Raw genomic sequence first — 5,892 nt, 5'->3', positions numbered from 1 at the left:
ACATTGTCTTCGATTTCCCATTGGGGCCTGTACATTTATTGAAGAATTTTTTTAATGATATAACAGTTTACTTCCTCGGCGCACTACCGACGTTCGCCGAAACATTTGCCAGCAGTTACATTACCAATAGCAGCGTCTTGAAATATGTATGCTTTTGTTCTCAGTGCACTTGAAACGTAAGAATGCACTTAAAATACCGATACGGCAATAGGCGGCCAGATTTCACTGCTTCGCTTCGGCCCAAAAACAGTGTCGTATTCTTCGTTTTCGATAGAGTGAGGATGAGATTAAGGTAACTTCACCGTTTAGAGGCAGTCGTTCAAACTGTGCGCTTCTTAAACGAAGCGGAGCGATCATTTGCAACTGAGCATGACCATTAACATTTCCGTGAGATATCACTGCATTTTGTATTTTAGCACGCTGTCGGTGTGTTGACTGCAGTCCGAAAAAATAGGATCATTATTCGTCCCATCAACGCTCCCTCTCCCACCCACCCCCTTCTCAGTATCACGTCGAATCGAATAACACACCTGAGATAAAGGCTTCACGAAAGAAAACAAATTGTCCACTTTAGGAGGCAATAGCTGCCCTACATAAAGGCCATTGTTTAGCTGGGCTTCTGAAGCATGCGACACAATCTTGCTATTTCCTTCGCGTGTAACTGAAGTGGAGAAAAGCTACGCGCCCATAAAAACGAAGGTTGTGTTGTAAGTGGCGTTTCTGAGGAGGCTGGGGAACGACCACTGTCCACTTGCGTCCATAGTTTACATCACTAAGAACGAAGGTGCCAGCCTCTTGCTTTTTTACGCACTTCGGCTTCAAAAATGGCATTTCGGTGTTCAGCTTCAGGGACAATTGACGCTACTTTAACGCAATGCTCTTCACATTTGCTGCAGAATATACCACCACCACCTTGCAAACTCTAGAAGCATTGAACAGAGCACGGGTGCTCGAACGACTGTTCTTTGCGACTGCTGTACATGTGTGCCTTTAAGCTGTCTTCGTCTTTTTTTTTTTCTTTTTAGCAACCCCATCAATGCTTCTATGCTTCGTTTTAAACTCAAATGCTCGGAGTGGCATGAAGTTGTCCGGTAGTCATGGGACATTAATTTTAAGAACGTATGAGGCGTACGATTCCTCACTTTTCACTTCTAATAAATAAGTAATGAACCATCCCTCGAGCTTGGTGAAAACACACATACTGCAGAAAGTAGTCACTGCTGTGAACAGCTCAACCAAATCTTGCAGTCGTGCGCGGCAGCGAGAGTATAAAAGTGGAGCGCAAATTTGTCATTTTCGCTCTTTTCGTACAGAGACTTCTGTTCACTTTTGTTGGAGCTGCCGGCGCCTGCAGTTTGACGTCAAACTACAGACAGCATGCTAATGGCCGACATATAAATCAGGAGCGGTGTTTGGAACATATCTACTTCTCAATTGCCACGGCGTGCCACCACGTACCTGCTATCCTGCTGAAATTACACAGTAGCCACACTAGTGAGCACAGGATTCACAACGGGAGAGAGCGATGAAGTTCCATCTTTCCCACACGCCGCCCAGCATGTGCGTCTTTTTTCGCTCCGTCGTCGTATAGGCTTCCCAAGCAACGCTTAGCGGCGCTGCTGCTCTTGACAGGCAGCGCCATCTCTGGCAGAAAAAGAGAAACTGGGGCGTGATCAGCGAGCGCTTTCCCTTCTCGCCACCGCGTTGCCGCTCGCTTCCGTGCACGTGCAGAGCTCTCGCGGATCACTTGCGGCGTCTCACAATGTACCGCGTGCAGTGCGGCTTCAAAAGGATCTTCAGGCTTGACTGGCACTTCCGCAAAGCGAACTTGATAAAATGAGGAAAGCTCGTCAATCACGTTAACGGTGAAGAGCAGACGATCGACGACAACCACGCCCGACTCAAAGCGAAATGCATTTCCCAAGTCGCGATTACACCGTGTAGGACGTATACCTCGAGGTAAGTCTCATTCTGTCACGTTAAAGATGAATAATGGTCCACATGCACTCCGAAATGAAGCCGTACACGCTATCGATGTTCTGCGGCGTGGACTACGAATCATATGATTGTTGTTTTGATATGGCATGCTTACAGTAGCAGCCGTGTACTTTCGTGAGCAAACGTTTGCGGCGTGCGAAAAAAAGATTATACGGCCATGGCACTGCTTCCTGAGAAGGTTAGAGTCAAGTCCTCCGTACCGCTGGAGAATCACCCGCCGATTAAGACGCGAGGCAGCTAGCTGAGCTTCAACCACTGTAAAGCAAGATGAACTGCTCGCCTCGTTTTTTCGGCTCTCGCGTCATGCTTGCAGTCTCTTTTTATGATATCGACTTGACAGGCGTATAAAACATGTTGCGCGAACGCGGCTAGAAAATCGCACAAAGTCAGAAGGTGGTTAATTCAAGGTTGCAATTGCAAAGCATGTATGAAGTGCCAGTTATATTTAGCGGCTTAAATATATATCACCCCAATAAAGTGACAAAAACAAAGCAAACCTGCAGAACGATGTCAAAGCTTGCTGAAAATGCACAGACGTCCGTTCCGGCGTGATAAAGCAGCCTTCCCGACGCGTGAAATGCAGGCGCCGAACTTCTGACAATGTGCGGAGTTCAGTTGAATTCAACCAGCGCCTCAGGAGGCGCTGATTCAACCAACCGCGCAACGCTAACGGTATAACGCGAATGTGAACGTTCAACAACGACGGGTAGGTCTCACGAGCACGGGGAATCAAAACACAAAGTTGCTTCACCTACAACCGTAACTGGACTTTAACAATGCGAGAAGACAGCGAGTAATCATTACTGTAGTCGCTGCGTGCATGCGCCCCGTTACTTACCGATTCAGGTAGTCGGAACGAACGAAAGCGATGAACTCAGACAGCCAAAATAGAAGGCGAGACAGCGCTGTCAGCTATCCACGCTTGCCGCCTTTATTTCTCGTGCGACACGCCCGGGAACCGATACAGTTTAACACGTGAATCGTGTGCCTTGTCTGCACTGTTGTGGCTGGCCACTAAACCGCAATACTTCGGACCACGCTTGCGCTTCCGCGGGGTCGCTTCTGCCATCGTGGAAATGCGCAGCTTCGCACAGCAAGCCTCTCGGTTCAACGTGCCGAGCTGACGGCCCCACAGTTACCCGCACCGAGAGAAGAACGCGAGCGCACGTGCGCTACCGCTACCGTGAAAGGGGCTGAGTCGGCCGCGCGACGGTTCAGTGTTTTCCGACAGAGCCGCAGCGCGGCTGGCGCGGCGCTGTCGTCGCGCCGCAAACTTGAGCTTGGGTTCCCTATACCGCCTTTTACCTCGATTGTTTCCCGCGTGCTATCCTCCGTGTTTCTTTGGCAGGTTTCTTAAGGTTGTATTCTGGTACTATATGGAAAGAAGTGTTTACATCTGTGTTATTTCTTTTCTTTCCGCTTTTCTTTCTTCTTTCTTTCCCCTTGTCATCCTTTCCTCTTTTCTCTTCCCCAAGGAGCAGGCAGCCTGTTCCCTCCCCATTTGTTTCGTGTTTTATATATATCCAAATAATAATAATAATAATAATAATAATAATAATAATAATAATAATAATAATAATAATAATAATAATAATAATAATAAGAATAATAATAATAATAATAATAATAATAATAGTAATAATAGTAATATTACTCAATCAATCAATCAATCATTTATTTAACGTGCCCAGGAACAACCGCAAGGTCTTTGTGCTGGCGCACGCAAAAAAAAAGTAAATAAAAATAAACACTACAATACAGACAGTTTTCAGAAATAAAAAGAGCAAAAACACGTAGACAAAGAGAAATGAACACAAAAGGGGAGGAGTAAAATAAGACAACACGAGAAATATTGACGGGGAATAAAAAATTAGATTGCATATATACAACCTAATTTTTTATACCCCGTCAATATTTCTCGTGTTGAATAATAATAATAATAATAATAATAATAATAATAATAATAATAATAATAATAATAATAATAATAATAATAATAATAATAATAATAATAATAATAATAATCAATCAATCAATCAATCAATGATTTATTTAACGTGCCCAGGAACAACCGCAAGGTCTTTGTGCTGGCGCACGCAAAAAAAAAACAATAAAAAAACAATACAATACAGACAGTTTTCAGAAATAAAAAGAGCAAAAACACGTAGACAAAGAGAAATGAACACAAAAGGGGAGGAGTAAAATAAGACAACACGAGAAATATTGACGGGGCATAAAAATTAGATTGCATATATACAACTATGTGGAAAGACTGAGAAGGGAAGACTTTGTACATTGTGCCACACTATGTCAAAACAGTGCAAAGCTCGGATAAAAACAATGATTGTGGGCTATGAAAAACGTCAAGATCAAGAAAATTAACATTATAGAGACTTTGTATTCTGTGAACGGTAGAGTGTTGGAAGAAGCAGGCGGGTACATGAAACGGTCTGTTCTCTCTGGTTAACTTACGCGGAATTCGAAAATTTACACAATTGAGAAGTACAGGGCAGGATATGATACCGTGGACTAGCTTGTAAAGAAATAAGAGATCAGAGCGTTTTCGTTGGCAGTGAAGTGATGGCAGTGATAATAATTCAGCAGTACTTGAACGAGATCCAGAGTCATTTTTAGCAAAGCGATGGTTATATATGCTGAGGAATTTTTTCTGGACTCGTTCAATGGTGTTACCGCTGGATTGAGCAATGCCATTCCATATCACGGACGCATACTCAAGTTGCGGAATACATATTGCAGTGTACAATTTGTGTAGGGCCATGGGAGACCTGAATTCTCGAGATATTCTAGAAACACATGCGAGAGAACGAAGGCCCCGCATAGCAGCACGCTTAACGTGAGAAGAAAAGTTTAACGCGCTGTCAACAACAACACCAAGATCACTGATTTCATAAATCTTGCATAACGGCACAGAATTGACAGAGTATTGAAATGACACGCTAGATGTTTTGCGAGTGATAGACATGAATTTTGTCTTCGAGGTATTCAGAGAAAGGTTATTACCATCGCACCATTCGGAAAAAGAGCGCAAGTCTGACTGCAGCAAGCGACAGTCGTTAACTGAATGAATTTCTTTAAAAATCTTGATGTCATCGGCATACAAGAGGAAAGAAGAATTACGAATGGCAAAAGAAACATAATTAACGTAAATTAAAAATAGGAGTGGGCCTAATACCGACCCTTGAGGGACCGCACTAGTCACTTTATACAAAGAAGACGTTTGGCCATTTACGGCAACATAACAATATCTATTGAGCAGATAGCTCTGCAGGAGATTCACAACTGACAAGTCAACATCAAAGTGCGCAAGTTTAACCATAATCAGCGTGTGGCTGATTACGTCAAAAGCCTTGCTCAGGTCACAGTAAATTACGTCAACCTGTCCTCTCTGAGAAATAGGTGTGGAGATCTGCGTCATGAAACTAGCAAGATTTGTGGTAGTTGAGCGGCCAGCGAGAAAACCATGTTGATTAGGAATCAATGAGTTTTTCACACTAAAAGACAATATGTCGTGAAGAGCCAGCTCGAAGATCTTTGATGTGGCACATAGTAGAGAAATCGGGCGATAATTAGAAGCATCTGTTTTAGAGCCCGACTTAAATACTGGAAAAACACGAGCAGTTTTCCACATGCTTGGAAATGTGGAAGTGTCCAGGCAGTTATTAAATATCGTAGTTAGTACTGGGACAAATATACTACCATAAGCTTTTAGTATGGCGGAGGGGATGCCATCTGGCCCACATGATAAGGATGGTTTTAAGCGCTTAATGCATTCGCAGATAAGATTTTCATCCAGCGACAAAGCACTGGATGAGCTAACCGCCTTGGGCTCTTGTCTGATATCAGTGCTAGAGTCTGAGGCATTATAAACGGATG

This window comes from Rhipicephalus sanguineus, chromosome 3, assembly GCF_013339695.2.
Source record: "Rhipicephalus sanguineus isolate Rsan-2018 chromosome 3, BIME_Rsan_1.4, whole genome shotgun sequence".
NCBI classification, from domain to species: Eukaryota; Metazoa; Arthropoda; class Arachnida; order Ixodida; family Ixodidae; genus Rhipicephalus; species Rhipicephalus sanguineus.
This window is presented reverse-complemented; position numbering follows the sequence as displayed.